This window comes from Schistocerca nitens, chromosome 1 (assembly GCF_023898315.1).
Source record: "Schistocerca nitens isolate TAMUIC-IGC-003100 chromosome 1, iqSchNite1.1, whole genome shotgun sequence".
Classification (NCBI taxonomy): Eukaryota; Metazoa; Arthropoda; class Insecta; order Orthoptera; family Acrididae; genus Schistocerca; species Schistocerca nitens.
Window position 1 is genome coordinate 88,411,175 of NC_064614.1, and position 20,384 is coordinate 88,431,558.

Consider the following 20,384-nt stretch of genomic DNA (forward strand, 5'->3'; position numbering starts at 1 on the left):
GGAAATAATAAATAGAATGGAAACTTCAAAATTCTTAGGCGTCCATATCGATGAGAATTGAAACTGGAAAAAGCACATTTTGTAACTCCTAAAACAACTTAGTTCAGCCACATTTATACTTAGAATAATTGGAGAGATACAAATCAGTAAACTTTTGTATTTTGCTTATTTTCATTCAATAATGTCAAGTGGAATAGTGTTCGGGGGCAACTCATCTTTGAGAAACGAAGGCTTCGTTCCTCAAAAACGTGTTGTGAGAATAATATGTGGTGCCCACCCACGATCATCTGTTTAAGGACTAGGCTATTCTGACTACTATTTCACAGTATATTTATTCCCTCATGAAGCATTTCGCAAACAGTCCATTACAGTTCAAAAGGAACGATGATATACATAATTACGATACAAGAAGGAAAAATGACATTCATTACTTCATATGAAGGTTGTCTTTAGCACAAAAAGGGGTGCACAATGCTGCAAGAAAAATTTTTGACCACTTATCCAGCGATATAAAATGTCTGACAGACAGCAAAGTAAAATTTGAAATCAAACTGAGAAAGTTCTCTTTGACAACACCTTATGTTCCGTAGAAGAATTTCTATTATTGTAACGTGTAGAAGGTGGTAGGTAGCAGCTAATAACTCACATCTGTATATCTTTAAAAAATTAGTAATGTTGATCATGTAACCATATGTACAAATTAATTTGCGATGTGCAAGTTAAATGACTGTTCCACATCATTACGATTTATCATGCAAAATGATACATGAAACTAACTAACTCCATTCCATTCGTTTTACAATTTCATGCCACTTCCTTCCATTGCAGTGTATTTTTGGTTTTTCCTTATCTAGGAAAGAATTGATTTGGTTTATTTAGCACTCTTAGTAACTTCTAACAAGCATCTCTTCATCGCTCAATGAGTAACTCTCAGTTTGCATCTACATCCATAATCTGAAAATAATAACGAAGTCCGTGGTTGAGCGTTTTTGCTACTGTACTACATACCAGGATTTTCTACTTGACCATTCGCGTAAGGAAAGCGCGAAGAATGATTGTTTGAATTCCTCTGTGCGGTCTGTAATTAATATTGTCTTCGCGGGAATAGTTTATCCCTGAATAATGACTCCATTTAATATCATCGTATTTACAATGAAGTGGCAAAAGTCATGGGACACCTACTAATATCGTATCGGGCTTACTTTTGCCAGGCACAGTGCAGCAACTCAACGTGAAATGGACTCCACAAGTCATTGGAAGTCACCTGCAGAAATATTGAGCCAGCCGGCCGCTGTGGCCGAGAGGTTCAAGGCGCTTCAGTCCGGAACCACGCGGCTGCTATGGTCGCAAGTTCGAATCCTGCCTCGGGCATGGATGTGTGTGATGTCCTCAGGTTAGTTAGGTTTAAGTAGTTCTAAGTCTAAGGGACTGATGACCTCAGATGTTAAGTCCCATAGTGCTTAGAGCCATTACAACCATTTTGAAATATCGAGCCATGCTTGCCTCTGTAGCCGTCCATAATTGCGGAAGCGTTGTCGGTGCAGTATGTTGTGCACGAACTTACAGGGTGTTTCAAAAATGACCGGTATATTTGAAACGGCAATAAAAACTAAACGAGCAGCAGTACATTTTCAGGCGGACAAACTTTCGAAATTACAGTAGTTACAATTTTCAACAACAGATGGCGCTGCAAGTGATGTGAAAGATATAGAAGACAACGCAGTCTGTGGGTGCGCCATTCTGTACGTCGTCTTTCTGCTGTAAGCGTGTGCTGTTCACAACGTGCAAGTGTGCTGTAGACAACATGGTTTATTCCTTAGAACAGAGGATTTTTCTGGTGTTGGAATTCCACCGCCTAGAACACAGTGTTGTTGCAACAAGACGAAGTTTTCAACGGAGGTTTAATGTAACCAAAGGACCGAAAAGCGATACAATAAAGGATCTGTTTGCAAAATTTCAACGGACTGGGAACGTGATGGATGAACGTGCTGGAAAGGTAGGGCGACCGCGTACGGCAACCACAGAGGGCAACGCGCAGCTAGTGCAGCAGGTGATCCAACAGCGGCCTCGGGTGTCCGTTCGCCGTGTTGCAGCTGCGGTCCAAATGACGCCAACGTCCACGTATCGTCTCATGCGCCAGAGTTTACACCTCTATCCATACAAAATTCAAACGCGGCAACCCCTCAGCGCCGCTACCATTGCTGCACGAGAGACATTCGCTAACGATATAGTGCACAGGATTGATGACGGCGATATGCATGTGGGCAGCATTTGGTTTACTGACGAAGCTTATTTTTACCTGGACGGCTTCGTCAATAAACAGTACTGGCACATATGGGGAACCGAAAAGCCCCATGTTGCAGTCCCATCGTCCCTGCATCCTCAAAAAGTACTGGTCTGGGCCGCCATTTCTTCCAAAGGAATCATTGGCCCATTTTTCAGATCCGAAACGATTACTGCATCACGCTATCTGGACATTCTTCGTGAATTTGTTGCGGTACAAACTGCCTTAGACGACACTGCGAACACCTCGTGGTTTATGCAAGATGGTGCCCGGCCACATCGCACGGCCGACGTCTTTAATTTCCTGAATGAATATTTCGATGATCGTGTGATTGCTTTGGGCTATCCGAAACATACAGGAGGCGGCGTGGATTGGCCTCCCTATTCGCCAGACATGAACCCTTGTGACTTCTTTCTGTGGGGACACTTGAAAGACCAGGTGTACCGCCAGAATCCAGAAACAATTGAACAGCTGAAGCAGTACATCTCATCTGCATGTGAAGCCATTCCGCCAGACACGTTGTCAAAGGTTTCGGGTAATTTCATTCAGAGACTACGCCATATTATTGCTACGCATGGTGGATATGTGGAAAATATCGTACTATAGAGTTTCCCAGACCGCAGCGCCATCTGTTGTTGAAAATTGTAACTACTGTAATTTCGAAAGTTTGTCTGCCTGAAAATGTTCTGTTGTCCCAAGCATATTGCAACAAACGGTGTATTTCTATCGCTGCTCGTTTAGTTTTTATTGCCGTTTCAAATATACCGGTCATTTTTGAAACACCCTGTACCTCTCGATTACGTCCCATAAATGTTCGATGGAATTCCTGTAGGGCGATCTGAGTGGCCAAAGTGTTAGCTCGAAATGTCCGGATTGTTTTTAAAACAAGTTGCGAACAATTGTGGCCCGGTGACATGGCACTGCTGTTTGGGAACATGGAGTCCACGAATGGCTGCAAATGACTTCTAAGTAGGCGAACATTACCATTTCCAGTCAATGATCGGTTCAAATGGACCGGAGGATGCAGTCCATTCCATGCCCACGTCAATATGGAGCCTTATCGACAACTTGGATCCGTAACTTTGTGGTGTCTGCGCCACACTCGAACCCTACCATCAGCATTTACCAACTGAAATCAAGACCCGTCTGATCAGGCCACGGTTATCCAGTCGTCTAGGGTCCAACCGAAAAGGTCACGATCCCAGCAAAGTTGCGTCAGGAGAAGTCGTGCTGGTAGCTAAGTCACTCGCGTCGGTCGTCTGCTTCCACAGCCCATAGCTGCATTGTCCTAATGCAGGGCTAAACAACTGGCCGGTTTTGAGCGCGAGTACTCGCGTCTGCTCAGGCAAGTGCTCGCGAGCAGCTGCAAGGTCGCGGAGTATGGAGGGAGGGGAGGCAGGGGAAATGCGCACGCACGTTTGAATAGGGCCGCAGCGTGCCTATTGAATTCGCGCCGACTGTGTAACGTTTAAAGTACTACGATCAGCTCTTAACAGTCACTTCGCTGGTTAAGAATCATGTGAAGTCGCCGTTGTGTAACCCCAACCATGTTTTTGCAGTTCAACCCCCATTGGGAGGAATTGTATCTGTTTACTGAAAAAGATGGTGTTGCAAAATGTTTGGTATGTCACAAAACGCTGAATTCTTTTACGAAATTTAATTTGCAGCGACATTATATGTCGTACCACGCGAAAGACTACGGACGTGGAAAATGTGATTGACCAGATCGTGCACAGGAAGTTATTAAACTTAAAAGGAAGCTATCCGAAGAAGATCTGGACGACGAAGAAAAATCAGCTGAGGCAGCTCTGGGTGGGTTACAAAATTGCTTTGCTTTTAGCAAAATCCCTGCGCCCCTTAACTGATGGCGATTTAATAAAAGAATGTTTGGTAGTTGTAGCGGAACATTTGTGTCCATCTCAAGTTGAACAGTTTCGGATTGTGCCATTATCTAACATGACCATTATGCGTCGCATGCAGGACATGGCAGACGACGTCCAGAGCCAGCTTGCAAATATCTGTAAAGATTTAATGGCGTACTCTCTAGCTCTGGACGAAAGTGTTGATATCACTGCAACAGCGCAGCTTGCCATATTTATTAGATGTGCTAATAGAGATCTCCAGGTGAGGGAGGAGCTCCTCGATGTAGTAGCCATGAAGAACACTACAACCGGAGGTGATATTTTAAGTAGTGTTGAAGAAAGTGTTGAAAATATAGGATTGTCGTGGAATTCTTTAGTTTCAGTGTCTACAGATGGTAGAGGCATACACTAAGCTAATAAAATTATGTGGCATGTGTACATTCTCCTTTATTTGTTTCATTTGTCGCAGTAATAATTCGTGAGTGATATCCCTGCAGGTGGCCGCGGATTTACATTGACTGGCGGCAGCTGTTGTTTGCCCCACGTGACTCTCCCCACTCTCCGCTCTGGTCCGGTAGTGGGGGTAGCGTGCTCGCGCTGCTCCGTGCTCGCACCTTGCTGCTCACAGCTTGCTCCGCGAGCACGTATGTTGTGAAGCCCTGTCCTAATGGATTCGTTCGCCGTACCTCTTACATTGATTTCCGCGCTTATTTCACTTAGTGTTGCTTGTCTGTTAGCACTGACAACTCTACCCAAACGCCGCTGCTCTCGGTCGTTAATTGAAGGCCGTCGGCCATTGTGCGTTTTCCGTGGTGAGAGGTAAATACCTGAAATGTGATATTCTCAGAACACTCTTGACACTTTGGAGCCCGAGATACTTCATTCCCTAACGATTTCAGAATTGGAATGTCCCATGTGTCTAGCTCCATACCGCGTTCAAAGTTTGTTAATTCCTGTCGTGCGTCCATAATCACGTCGGAAACCTTTCCACATGAATCACCTGACTGAAAATGACAGCTCCACTTTTTTTTTCCTTTATTGTATTTCGATTGCCCCCAAAGTGGGCGGGCGGGCAGCAGCTTATTACGCTGCTCTGCAGCCTACAGACTTTTTAAAACGTAAGAAACAATATAGCAGGCGATAAAATGGTGACTGAAATTGTAAAACGGCGGAAAATTGTGTAAAGTTAAAACATAAAGCAAAGGGGTGGCAAAGCTAATAAAATACACAGGACGCAGACAGGGAACATAGTAGACAGACAATTAAAGAACATGGCGACAGTCTGGTTTCTGTTCGCATGAAATATAAAAATCACACCCAGCGACAGTATGATGTCCGTTCGCAACACTTCGGAGAAGACACACAACACTGAACACTCACTGTAAACACTGTACTAAAATGTCCGCACAAAGATAACGCACAATAGCCGAGGGCAGATGGGGGGGGGGGGGGGGAACCTGGGCAGATGGGTGGGAAAACAAGGAGGAGGAGAGGAAAAGCGAAAGGGGGGGAACCAAAGGAGGGAGAGGACTCATAAGGGGGGGGGAGGGGCAGGGCAGACGCGAGAGAGAATGGGAAAAGGCAGAGGAGGGAAATGCAAAAGGACTCGGGGGAGAGAAGGGGGGCAGAGAGAGGGTAGGTGGAGAAAAAAAGAGGATGAAAGGGGGGGGAGAGGGAGCCCAGGAAAAGATCGGAGGAAAGGAGGGGGGTGAGGATCAGAGTTGATAGGAGGGATAAGTGGAGGGAGAGAGGGCATCATCCGGGAGGGGGAGTTGATGGAAGCCACCTCGGGAAAGGAGATGAAGGGTGTAGAGATGGAGGGTAGGGGGGACACAACAGTGAAGATGTGGCAGGGGGCGGGGATGGGAGAGGAGAGGAGCAACCAGGGGGTGAGGAGGATCAAGGCGGTGGGAGGTGTAGAGTATGCAGATATGTTCGCGGAACAGGAGCAGATGGGGGAAAGGAATGAGGTCATAGAGGATCCGCGTGGGGGAAACAGCTCCGCTAATGCAATGCCCTTTTATACCTTGTGTACGGATCCTACCGCCATCTGTATGTGCATATCGCTAGCCCATGACTTTTATCACCTCAGCGATAATAGGCAGGTATTTTTCCATTTGATCGCCATGTGTTCAATGAAGGTAATATTCTCCCATTGTGTGCTACTGACAGGCCTCTACATGAAAGCCTGCAGATATACATAGCACCTCGCAAAGGCCCTGTACCTGAAACTGATGTGCGACTCCCATCACACTTTGATAATGGAACACAATCTACGGCGACCAGTTCTTCATCACCACAAGAAAGACCTACACATACTCGTTATCTTTCTCCTGAGGATATATGGGGTTTTCCAAAGGATAAATAAAAATAATTGCACTCATTGACGACCTAAAGAAAGAAAATAATTGGAACAGACACGCCAGACAGGTACGAAATATAAATGAAACGAAAACCATTAGGCAAGACCTAAACAAAAACGAGAATTATTCCTAGGTGATGGTAGTGATTCTGACGAAAATGAATTAATTATGTAAAGTTCTTCAGATGCTGCGAACTATCATTTGTCACAGCTGTTTCCAGACTTAGAACTGCTCACCTTCGAAGGCAGCGCCCACCCAAATCGTGTGATTTTGATTTAGAAGAATTTGTGACAATATATATTCCTTAAAATTATAGAAGAGTCATTCCAGTGGGAAGTGACATTTCCCAGGAAGACTTTGAAACTAGTCTATAAATTTTTGGTACCTCTAGTTCGTGATGTCTCCTACAAAAAATGTATAAAACCATTATTACCCCACCCTACCACGACACATTACAAGACAAAACGACAAAAATTAGTTATTTCTTTTGAGATGATTTTTTATTCTTATGATGTTCGCTAGGATTTGAGACACTGTCTCACTGTTGAAAATTCATGCGTGCAATGAGACACTTACTTTTTAGTTCTTTCTTAAATGAGAGAAGATGCTATTAAATATATTTGTACGACTCTACACGTAAGCACATTATACAGAGTGGTCCAAAAAATGTATCCACTGTATAAAAGTCCATAACTGGCAAAATAATTGACGGAGTTGTCTCATCTTTGGTAGTATAATAGTTTGTAGTTCCGGCAATCGCCACACACGCGTTGTATTGCGCTGTTTTGTTTTGTCAGATGACAGTCGCCAGATAGTCAGTGTTTTGTTCTTAGTTGCACCTAGTTACTCGAGTAAATATGGCTGGCGCAAGGCTTACATTCGATGAAAGGAAGTCAGTTCTGAAGTGGTATTTTAAGTACGAAAAAATTAATAAGGTTCAACGGCAATGGCGAAATGAGTATCAAATAGAGCCACCGACACGTTTAACGATTCGCCGCATTCAAGACAAATTTGAAGCTGAAGGCTGTGTTAAAGATGTACACAAACAACGATCTGGACGACCTGTAACAGTAACAAGTCCAGCTAACTCCCGTCGTGTGTTACAACAATTCATTCGCTCACCACATAATTCTGTGAGACAGTGTGCCCGTGAAACTGGCTCAAGTGTTCGGCGAATTTTAAAGACAGCAAAGTGGAAGTGCTAGATCCCGCGATTGCTACACACAATGAACGAGGACGGCCCAAATCGTAGAATGGAGTACTGCGAGTGGTTTACTAACATGATGCGCAACGATAAAGAGTCTGCAGAGATGATTGTGTGGTCTGATGAGGCACAGTTCAAACTCAATGGTACAGTAAATCGCCACAATTGCATCTACTGGGCCGCCGAAAATCCGAACGTCCATGTAGACAAATCCGTGAATTTGCCAGGAGTAAATGTGTGGTGTGGGTTGTCTTACCGGGGCTTGATTGGGCCATTCATCTTTGACGGCACAGTTACCGGTGAGGTGTACCTTCAGAGGCTTCAAACATCCATTTTATCTTCCATCCGAGACTTGTATGGAGACGGAAGAGTTTACTTTCAACAAGATGGTGCCCCAGCCCACTACCAAAATCGTGTTAGGGAGTGTCTCGACGAAAATCTACCAGGAAGATGGCTAGGCCGTAGGGGTGCTGTGGACTATCCACCACGTTCCCCAGACCTAACTCCTCTGGACTTTTACCTGTGGGGAACACTAAAGGACGTCGTTTATCGACAAAAGCCACGCACATTGGATGAACTTCGACAGTCCATCATACATTCATGTGCAAATATCCAACTGAACACATTACAGTCAGTAGTTCGTGCTACAGTTCGGCGGCATCGTTTGTGTGTGGATATTAATGGTGACCATTTCGAACGCCTTCAGTGATATCTTTAAGTTGGACTTTAAGCTACACTTTCACCAAGAATGAGACAACTCCATCAATTAGTTTGCCAGTTATGAACTTTTAAACAGGGGATACATTTTTTTGGAACCCTCTGTATATTGTTACTAAGAGATATTATGGTAACAAATCTTTTAGGAAAGCGTAATCTGATTCTCAATATTTGCTTCTCGCTGTTCCCATTCCTCCCCTATAGTTGGAGCCACGAAGCAAATCTTTGATATTCAGCGGAGATTCTTTTGCTTAGCGGGCACACTGTGTTTGGGGAAGTAAAATGGCACGGGGAGAGGAGAATTTAGTTTTCCGACTTTGTACGTAAGCGTGAAATTCTGGAGGATGTGCACTTATCACTCAATTGCAGCTCAGCTTTCCTTAACATTATGCACAAAATTTTGCACATGCGCAGTATGGCGTTTTTCGCTAGCTTCTCATTGCAATTAAGGAGGAAATTAAAAAGGTGAATACTAACTGCCGACAGCCAACGTAACCTAAAGAAAGGTTAGTTTTTACACTCTGGTTATTTGCACCTGGAGACTGTGGTATCAACGTTCGATACCACACTTGGTAGGGGTTGCAGTTATCGACCACGGTCCGTATTAGTATCGTTGGACCCGTGAATCGCGACCAGCGCCGCTCCGCGGCTCGTATCAAGTTTCTAGCGAGCTGTCCTCCACTCTTGCTCGGGACGTCAAGTAGTAAAGGAGCATAGCCTTCAGCTGATAGGAATCAACCTCTAACATGGCGCTTAGTAACGTATGGCCTAAGTGAGGCCTCAATAGCTATCTGTTTATAATTATATGTATGCAGCCAAGAAGAATCCTGTACAACCACATTGGCCACCAGTAAACATTTGCGACGACTCGTTCGTCGCCATCATAGCAAAGACATTTATATTGGTGACCGTTTCCCATTTCAGTAGCTACTACATCTCAGTTTCTGATGACTGCAGTGACATTTACAAACCACTTCAAGGATTTTATTGTATAAGGAAAATGCACTCCGTCTTCAGGCCACAAGTGGGCCATCGGGACCATCCGACTGCCGTGTCATCCTCAGATGAGGATGCGGACAGGAGGGGCGTGTGGTCAGCACACCTCTCTCCCGGTCGTTATGATGGTTCTCTTTGACGGGAGCCGCTACTATTCGCTCGAGCAGCTCCTCAATTGGCATCACGAGGCTGAGTGCACCCCGAGAAATGGGAGCAGTGCATGGCGGCCCGGACGGTCACCAATCCAAGTGCCGGCCATGCCCGACAGCGCTTAACTTCGGTGATCTGACGGGAAACGGTGTACCCACTGCGGCAAGGCCGTTGCCCATAAGGAAAATAACGGCCATAAAATACGCTGTAAAAGAAAAAAAAAAAGACGCACCGCGAAGGAGTTGTCCGATTGCGACGGAAATCGGTAGATATGATCTAAATGTACAGATAAACAAAAGATTACAATTTCAGAAAAACTGGATGATTTATTCGAGAGAAAGAACTTCGTAAATTGAGCATGTCAGTAATGCGTTGGTGCACTTCTGTTCCTTATGCAGGCAATTATTCGCCTGCAGAGATGCTGGATGCCCTTCTGAGGGATATCGTGCCACATCCTGTCCAACTGACGCTTTAAATCGTCAAAATCCCGAGCTGGTTGGAGGACCCTGCTCATAATGCTCTAAAAGTTCTCGATTGGGGAGAAGTCCAGCGACCTTGCTGGCCGAGGTAAACAGGAAGACAAGCAGTAAAAACTCTCGCCACATGCGGGCGGGCATTGTCTTGCTGAGATATAAGCCCAGGATGGCTGGCCACGAAGGGCAACAAAACGGGCGGTAGAATATTGTCCGCGTCCCGCTGTGCAGTAAGGGTGCCCCCGACGACAACCGAAGGGGTCCTGCTGTGACAGAAATAGCTCTCCAGACCATCATCACTCCTGGCTGTCGTGCCGTATGGCGGGCGACAGCCACAATGGTATCCAAAGGCTGTCTGGGGCATCCCCAGACATGTCTTCGCTGGCCATCAAGGCTCAGTTCGAAGTGTGACTCGTCACTGAGGGCAGTTCTACTCCAGTCAATGAGATTTCAGGCAATACTGCTATTAACAGGCTTGTTGGTGTACTGAGGTCAGTCGGCGCAAGGACTCCGTCAGCTCCACCCCCGCTTCTGGAAGTCGCTTATTGATGATCCTTGTGGTCACTAAAGCACCAGTTGCCCGTCGGATCGGTAATAAAGATGAATCTGGGGCTGAGAGTGCCTCTCTGATGATTGCTCGGTCCTCGCATTCTGTCGTCTCTCTAGCTAGACCGCTTCCTTTTTGACGCTGTGTTCGGCCATTTTTCAAGCATTCCTGCCAATATCGTCGTAGAGGGGCAGCACACCTATTCAAATATCGAGCGATTAGCAGATTACTCCAACCGCCTTCTTTGAGCCCAACTACACAGCCTTTCTCAAATGCTGACATCTGCGCGCATTGTTTACGCGCTTGTCTGCGAGGCGTAGTCATGGTCCAACTGAGAACAGAACGGAATAAGTAAATACTTTAGGCCCTGGTATCGACATGTCCCCAGTTTACTATCCTTGTTCGCTGCGTGGTGAAACTTCGCTGCAACGTCACACATTCATCCACTTGAAACGCTCCCATTATGGTCCTTTATTGGGTTTTGTGTGACATACCGAAGCCGCCAAACAGTTAATTTGTATGAATATATGACCGTGTGCTTAATGGATGAAAGGCCCTCGGTTTCGAGGGTATTTCAACAGAGTGCGGCTGTTCTGACACGGAATAGTTGATGACTGAAAGTTTTTCTAGTATTAAAGACGACAAAGGTTGTGATATACAAACTGATATGTACTTTTTATTGGCCGGCCGAAGTGGCCGTGCGGTTAAAGGGACTGCAGTCTGGAACCGCAAGACCACTACGGTCGCAGGTTCGAATCCTGCCTCGGGCATGGATGTTTGTGATGTCCTTAGGTTAGTTAGGTTTAACTAGTTCTAAGTTATAGGGGACTAATGACCTCCGAAGTTGAGTCCCATAGTGCTCAGAGCCATTTGAACCATTTGTACTTTTTATTAACACACAAATTCTGACGCAGTTGCTACCTTCGCCTTACACATTTAATTACGGTTATATCTTTTATTGGTTGCTGATTTTAAGTACTTCGTCACACGCTATGATGATGGTTAACATTCACTGCAATCCATGGTTGATGCTGGCCGACGCGCTTCACGTGAAACACGTAATTCAGCACTTGTCACTTTTGGTTTTATATCACTCGCGAATCGATATTGATGAGGGTTAACCCCACGACCATAAGGGGACGGGCTCATTTGTCACACTCCTGTGAATTTACAATTTACTCCACACTCGACACGCACGCCATCGCCATTCTTGCCCGTCTTGCCGGTACTGCGTCCACTCGACACTAATCTCACTGCCTCCTGCAGCGCTCGACAGTCGACTCCTGTCTGTTATCGACCTGAGTGTCAAACACTAATAAATATGTTATTGGGATCACGGATCCCTTACGCACTGGCCACCAAAGTTTACCATTTTGCATTTTCTGTCGATACCTGCATGAACATCAGTCGGTGACCAATTTACATAGCCCCTTCGTGATGCGTCGTTTTTCTTCTCCTTAGAGTTTACAGTTAATGATATGTAAAATGTACACACGATCTGCCGTGCGGAGCAACCGCGAGGTCAGAGGCGCCTTGCCACAGTTCGCGCGGCTCCCCCCGTCGGAGGCTCGAGTCTTCCCTCGGGCATAAGTGTGTGTGTTATCCATAGCGTAAGCTAGTTTAAGTTAGATTAAGTAGTGTGCAAGCCTAGGGACCGATGACCTCAGCAGTTTGGTCTCATAGGAACTTACCACCACCATACGATCTGTCACATAGGCTAACTGGTAACATCTGCTACGTAGTGTAAGAGATCCATTACTAAGGAATTTATTGCTAGCGCACTCGAGAAAATGTAACTTCGATGGATTGGTCGCGCGCTGCCAGCGATATTTAACCCACAATACAGGGTGGTCCATTGATCGTGACCGGGCCAAATATCTCATGAAGTAAGCGTCAAGCGAAAAAACAACAAAGAACGAAACTTGTCTAGCTTGAAGGGGGAAACCAGATGGCGCTATTATTGGCACGCTAGATGGCGCTGCCATAGGTTCGAAAAATGTGTGTCAAATCTCATGGGACTTAACTGCTAAGGTCATCAGTCCCTAAGCGTACACGCTACTTAACCTAAATTGTCCTAAGGACAAACACACACACACACCCATGCCCGAGGGAGGACTCGAACCTCCGCCGGGACCAGCCGCGCTGCCATAGGTCAAACGGATACCAACTGCGTTTTTTAAAATAGGAACCCACATTTTTATTACATATTCGTGAAGTACGTAAAGAAATATTAATGTTTTAGTGGGATCACTTTTTTCGCTTTGTGAAAGATGGCGCTGTAATAGTCACAAACATATGGCTCACGATTTTAGACGAACAGTTGGTAACAGGTAGGTTTTTTAAATTGAAATACAGAACGTAGGTACGTTTGAACATTTTATTTCGGTTGTTCCAATGTGATACATGTACCTGTGTGAACTTATCATTTCTGAGAACGCAGGCTGTTACAGCGTGATTACTTGTAAATACCACATTAATGCAAAAAATGCTCAAAATTATGTCCGTCACCTTCAATGCATTTGGTAGTACGTGTAACGACATTGCTCTCAACAGCGAGTAGTTCGCCTTCCGTAATGTTCGCACATGCATTGACACTGCGCTGACGCATGTTGTCAGGCGTTGTCGGTGAATCACGATAGCAAATATCCTTCAATTTTCCCCACAGAAAGAAATCCGGGGACATCAGATCCGGTAAACGTGCGGGCCATGGTATGGTGCTTCGACGACCAATCCACCTGTCATGAAATATACCATTCAATACTGCTTCAACCGCACGCGAGCTACGCGCCGGACATCCATCATGTTGGATGTATATCGCCATTCTGTCATGCAGTGAAACATCTTGTAGTAACATCGGTATAACATTACGTAGGAAATCAGCATACATTGTACCATTTAGATTGCCATGGATAAAATGGGGGCCAATTATCCTTCCTCCCATAATGCCGCACCATACATTAACCCGCCAAGGTCGCTGATGTTCCACTTGTCGCAGCCATCGTGGATTTTCCGTTGCCCAATAGTGCATATTATGCCGGTTTACGTTACCGCTGTTGGTGAATGGCGCTTCGTCGCTAAATAGAACGCGTGCAAAAAATCTATCATCGTCCCGTAATTTCTCTTGTGTCCAATAGCAGAACTGTACACGACGTTCAAAGTCGTCGCCATGCAATTCCTGGTGCATATAAATATGGAACGGCTGCAATCGGTGTTGATGTAGCATTCTCAACACCGACGTTTTTGAGATTCCCGATTCTCGCACAATTAGTGTGCTACTTATGTGCGGATTAGCCGCGACAGCAGCAAAAACACCTGCTTGGGCATCATCATTTGTTGCAGGTCGTGGTTGACGTTTCACATGTGGCTGAACACTTCCTGTTTCCTTAAATAACGTAACTATCCGGCGAACGGTGCGGACACTTAGATGATGTCGTCCAGGATACCGAGCAGCATACATAGCAGACGCCGGTTGGGCATTTTGATCACAATAGCCATACATCAACACGATATCGACATTTTCCGCAATTGGTAAACGGTCCATTTTAACTCGGGTAATGTATCACGAAGCAAACACCGTCCGCACTGGAGGAATGTTACGTGATACCACGTACTTATACGTTTGTGACTCTTACAGCGCCATCTATCACAAAACGGAAAAAGTGGTCCAACTAAAACATTCATATTTCTTTACGTGCTACACGAATATGCAATAAAAAATGGGGGTTCCTATTTAAAACGACACAGTTGATATCCGTTTGACCTATAGCAGCGCCATCTAGCGGGCCAACCATAGCGCCATCTGGTTTCGCCCTTAAGGCTAAACGAGTTTCGTTCTTTGTAGTTTTTTCGTTTGATGCTTATTTCGTGAGATATTTGGCCCGGTCACTATCAATGGACCACCCTGTAGAATCGCAGGCCGGAGAGCAGTGTAGTCAGCAGTAGTAATAGTAGCTCGCAGTCGGGCGGTTGTGTCAGGTCGCTGGTAGAGAGCAGTTGTCGAGTTCGGACAATGCAGTCCAGTAGTGGTGTTTTGTAGCTCGAGAAGAGCAGTAGAGTTATGGAACTACCAAGACCGGTCGTGGAGAACGATGGCGGTGCCTGAGCGATCTAGTATAAGGTAAAAGCAAAATATTATTGTTCTTTATTGCCGCACGCATATGTTAATTGCTACAACTGATTTTTGTACTATTGTTATATCAAAGTCCCATGTAATTGTTTTCAAAAATCCTTCAATAATATTTTTTCTTATAAAGACAACTATTGACAGTCATTCATCTGAATTTAAAGTTTTTACTAATTTCTCCTATCCATGGTCATGCCGATTATCGTAAAGAAAGTCAGTTGCTTTTCATACATAACAGAATCTAGTGGCTGCACTGGGCTGTGCCAGAAAAGTTTCTTATAGGAGCAGATACATACGCGTTATCCGGTGACGTCATTGTGGTAAGAATTTTCAGTTTATTCAGAATGATTTTTCAGGGCCATGACGCAGCACTGCTGACGTCGAGATTTACCAGTTTAGATTCACAGTCAGTTAATTATTGAAAGGTTACATTACGAGATTTCTTTTGAAAGGTTATATGTGAGTCACATTTGTATTGGGAGGTTAGACAAATTTTTGTTCGGTGGTTACGGAATTTATTTACTGGGAGGTTACAGTAGTTTGTTAGAGAACAGAAAGAAATCTCATGTCGGGAAACCATTTTCTCTAATATAACCGTGGTAGGTCACCCATGTAATTAGGCTACTATGAATGTAAGCTTTGAGAATGATACCAGGTCTTTCGTATATTTTTAATTGTAATCAGCATAATAGCTACTACTGTACTTGTTTACTTTCAAGCAAATTTATTCTGCTTTTCCATTGTAACATAAAGAAGCACAAAGCTTAAGTTTATTCACTCCGTCCCCGCCTGATGCAAGCATCTAACGAATTTATAGTCTTCCTCATGTGGTTCGGCAGTTGTGCTATGGATCTCTTGGGTTTCAGAAGCACCTATAGATATTAGTACAAAGGCAGAGAAGGTAGCAGACGAAAAAACTTTCTGTACTGCTAACGCAGAAGCGGAGAGAACGTGAACTTTCTTTGTCGGTTCACTAAAAGACCGACAACCAGTGGTACACTAGCGAACATTAGCGAATGCAAACCAAACACGACCGAATGCAATTCGATCGCGTTCGCTTACCGTTCACACCATAGAGAATTCTTTGTTCGCTATTGTGTAAACCAGTCTTTGCTTGTGCATCTCCCTATTACCAATCAGATATAAAGTACATAACTTTAGGTACGGAGATGTTACCCGATTAATCTTACGACAGTGAAAAAGCGTACCGCAACATGTTTCCTGTTGTAAATGGCATTAGAGAGGCGCGCGGAACGAGATGGGAGCTCAGATAACTCGCAGAGGAAGTTCGCATCACGCCGCTTGACAACACAAAGGAAGCTTTGTCCTCCGACGGAGTCACGATCCGTGAAAATACGGAGAATCTCAGTGGGGGCTTTCGCAGGCCTACTCTCTGCTACAGAAGGTGAGTATTCTAGCCTGGGACAAGTCTAGTGATCTAGATTCTAGATTATGCGGTGACTCTGTTTGTCGCACTTAAATCTCACCAGATTAGTTATTTAAGGAACGGTGTTAACTCTGGTAACAGTATCATGCTTTGTGTCAGGTACACTAGAAAATTGACAAAAACCGGTCCCAGCATTCTGATATTACGTTAAGCAGGTGTACGTGATATCACTTAAGACATTGTCTCATTGATAAACTAATCTTGTGAAGCTTAAACTCAGTATATCGAAGAGCTCATGCTTTCTAGATACACTGACCGTCAGTTGTTGACCCACCAGCGATATATTATCTTACACTTCTGCAGAAGTTTGTGACAGAATGCCGTGAACAAATTCGTCATACGTTCTTCGAACGGGTTCTATCTTATTTAGTTAACTAAGAAAGATTACCTTATTTTGCTTTTTTTATTTTGTTGAAAAAGAGAGGTAAAGATAGTAGTACAATAGGAAGCCTCCCCCACAATCCGTAAGCTACTGGAGTGTGATGAAGGTGTGTCACTATTGCATCACGTGTTCCGACATTTCTTCGGAACTCACACTGATCCACTAGATCGGCTTCAACGAGTCGTTCCATTCTTTTGTATATGACGCATGTTATTATTTTGGAAGCATGAATTTCCAGTGGAAAAATGCTGCTATCGGAACAGAAAAGAAGACGAATATGCATTTGTTTATTAAAAGTCTCTGGCTGAAAAGTGGGATACCAGCCGCCTCATTCTACCTTCCTCACCACCTTTGAAAATTTTCCCAAAAATTTGGTACGCGAAAATAAAAAGAAATGGCTCTGAGCACTATGGGACTTAACATCTGAGGTCATAAGTCCCCTAGAACTTAGAACTACTTAAACCTAACTAACCTAAGGACTTCACACACATCCATGCCCGAGGCAGGATTCGAACCTGCGACCGTAGCGGTTGCGCGGTTCCAGACTGAAGCGTCTAGAACCGCTCGGACACTGCGGCCGGAACGCGAAAATATTCCTGCTCTTTTTAACATCCAATTCATCTCTCACACCCACAGGTTCACACCCACCAGTCCATCGCTATAAGTCGCTCATACCGGTCCACTCCCACTTACCAGTTCTCTCTCACTCATTCAGCCCAACTCATTGTCAAATCTCTACGTGTCTCTCTAACTGTCACTGTCTCCTGTGTCACGGTCTCCTTCGTTCTGTCCTACTAATACTGTTTCCTCTTGCTCTCCACTACTGCTGCTATCTCATCCATTTCTTCCCACTGCTCCTGTCTCTTCAAAAAAATGGATCAAATGGCTCTGAGCACTATGGGACTCAACTGCTGTGGTCATTAGTCCCCTAGAACTTAGAACTACTTAAACCTAACTAACCTAAGGACATCACACACATCCATGCCCGAGGCAGGATTCGAACCTGCGACCGTAGCAGTCGCACGGTTCCCGACTGCGCGCCTAGAACCGCGAGACCACCGCGGCCGGCTCCTGTCTCTTCTCTCTGTCACTATCTCTCTCTTTCTCGATGTCGTTGTCATAGACAGTCTCTCATATTCGCTGGCTCTCGCTCGCTGCACTCTCTCCTTCACTTTATTCCACTCCGACTGGCGCTGTCTCCTTCACTCTTTTCGTAGCACTGTTCTGCTACTTTTAACGACACTATGTGATCAAAAGTAACGGGACACCTGCCTGAAAATGACTTACGAGTTCGTGGCGCCCTCAATCGGTAATGCTGGAATTCAGTGCGGTGTTGGACCACCCTTAGCCTTGATGACAGCTTGGGGAACGGCAGACCGTTCTTCACGGAGTGCTGCACTCAGGAGAAGTAGCGACATCGGTCGGTGAGGCCTGGTACGAAGTCGACATTCCAAAACATCCCAGAGGTGTTCTATAGGATTTAGGTAGGAACTCTGTGCAGGCCAGTCCATTACAGGGATGCTATTGTCGTCTAATCACTCCGCCACAGCCCGTGCGTTATGAACAGGTGCTCGATCGTGTTGAAAGATGCAATCACCATCCCCGAATTGCTCTTCAACTGTGGGAAGCAAGAAAGTGCTTAAAACATCTATGTAGGCATGTGCTGTGATAGTGCCACACAAAACACCCAAGGGATGTGAGCCCCCTCCATGAAAAACACGACCACACCATAACACCACCGCCTCCGAATTTTACGAATCGCCACATTATCGTCATTCGTCACTCCGCACAACGTTTTTCCACTGTTCAGTCGTCCAATGTTTACGCTCCTTACACCAAGCGAGGCATCGTTTGGCATTTATTGCATGATGTGTGGCTTATGAGCAGCCTCTCGACCATGAAATCCAAGTTTTCTCACCTCCTACCTAACTGTCATAGTACTAGTACTTGCAGTGGATCTGATGCAGTCTGGAATTCCTGTGTGATGGTCTGGATAGATGTCTGCCTATTATACACACATCAAAAAAAGTTTTGCATCACCGCAGTTCCCAGAAATCCTGAAGATAGACGTTGACAGTAGATATTGTATCACAGACACAGTCGCTTTCACTGTTCACTAAATCCGCCCAAGATGTAAACAACCATGCATGAGCAGCGCCAATTAGACGGAGGGGGTCCGACAGCCGATCAGTTCCAGTCATTCCACCAGGAAGGAGGTACACGGCTCGTCTTGTCTGTAGTTCAACCATGCCTAGACGGTCAATACCACGGTTCGATCGCGTCCGCATTGTTACCTTTGTGCCAGGAAGGGCTCTCAAGAAGGGAAGTGTCCAGGCGTCTCAGAGTGAACCAAAGAGATGTTGTTCGGACATGGAGGAAATACAAAGAGATAGGAACTGTCCGATGACATGCCTCGCTCAGGCCGCCCAAGGACTACTACTGCAGTGGATGACCACTACCTACGGATTATGGCTCGGAGGAGCCCTGACAGCAATGCCACCATGTTGAATAATGCTTTTTGTGCAGCCACAGGACGTCGTGTTACGACTCAAACTGTGCGCAACAGGCTGCATGATGCGCCACTTCACTCCCGACGTCCATGGCGAGGTCCATCTTTGCAACCACGACATAATGCAGCGCGGTACAAACGGGCCCAAGAAAATGCCGAATGGACAGCTCAGGATTGGAATCACGTTCTATTCACCGATGAGTTTCGCATATGCCCAACCAGACAATCGTCGGAGACGTGTTTGGGGGGCAACCCGGTCAGGCTGAACGCCTTAGAAACACTGTCTAGCGAGCGCAGCAATTGGAGGTTCCCTGCTGTTTTGGGGTGGCATTATGTGGGGCCGAAGTACGCCGCTGGTGGTCATGGAAGGCGCCGTAACGGCTGTACGATACGTGACTGCCATCCTCCGACCGATAGTGCAATGATATCGACATCATATTGGCGGCTCATTCGTCTTCGTGAACGACAGTTCGCGCTCCTATCGTGTACATCTTGTGGATGACTTCCTGCAGGATAACGACACTGCTCGACTAGAATGGCCAGCATGTTCTCCAGACGTGAACCCTATCGAACATGCCTGGGATAGATTGAAAAGGGCTTGTTTATGGACAACGTGACCCACCAACCAATCTGAGGGGTCTACGCCGGATCGCTGTTGAGGATTGGGACAATGTGGACCAAAAGTGCCTTGATGAACTTGTGGATAGTATGCAACGACGAATACAGGCATGCATCAATGTAAGGGAACGTGCTACTGGGTATTAGAGGTACCGGTGTGTACAGCAATCTCGACCACTACCTCTGAGGGTCTCGCTGTATGGTGGTACAACATGCAGAGTGTGGTTTTCATGACCAATAAAAAGGGTGGAAATGATGGTTATGTTGATCTCTATTCCAGTTTTCTGTACAGTTTCCAGAACTCTCGAAACGGTGGTGATGCAAAACTTTTTTCATGTGTGTACATAACGACCCTCTTCAAATGTCGGCGGTCTCTGTCAATGAACAGTCGAGGTTGGCCTGTACGCTTTAGTGCTGTACGTGTCCCTTCACGTTTCCTCTTCACTATCACATCAGAAACAGTGGATCTAGGGATGTTTAGGAGTGTGGAAATCTCGCGTACAGACATATGACAGAAGAGACACCCAATAACCTGACAACGTTCGAAGTCCGTGATTTCCGCGGTGCGCCACATTCTACTCTCCCACGATTTCTAATGACTTCTGAGGTCGCTGATACGAGTACCTGGCAGTGGGTGGCAGCACAATGCACCTAATATGAAAAACGTATGTTTTTGAGGGTGTCCGCATACTTTTGACCACATATTATA

At 45.5% G+C, this 20,384-nt stretch overlaps 1 protein-coding gene across 3 annotated transcripts in view; it reads right to left on the reverse strand.

The window, feature by feature from the left end:
- LOC126241393 (scoloptoxin SSD14-like) overlaps positions 1–20,384 on the reverse strand; it is a 483,336-nt gene that overhangs the window by 132,031 nt on the left and 330,921 nt on the right. The window lies entirely within an intron of this gene.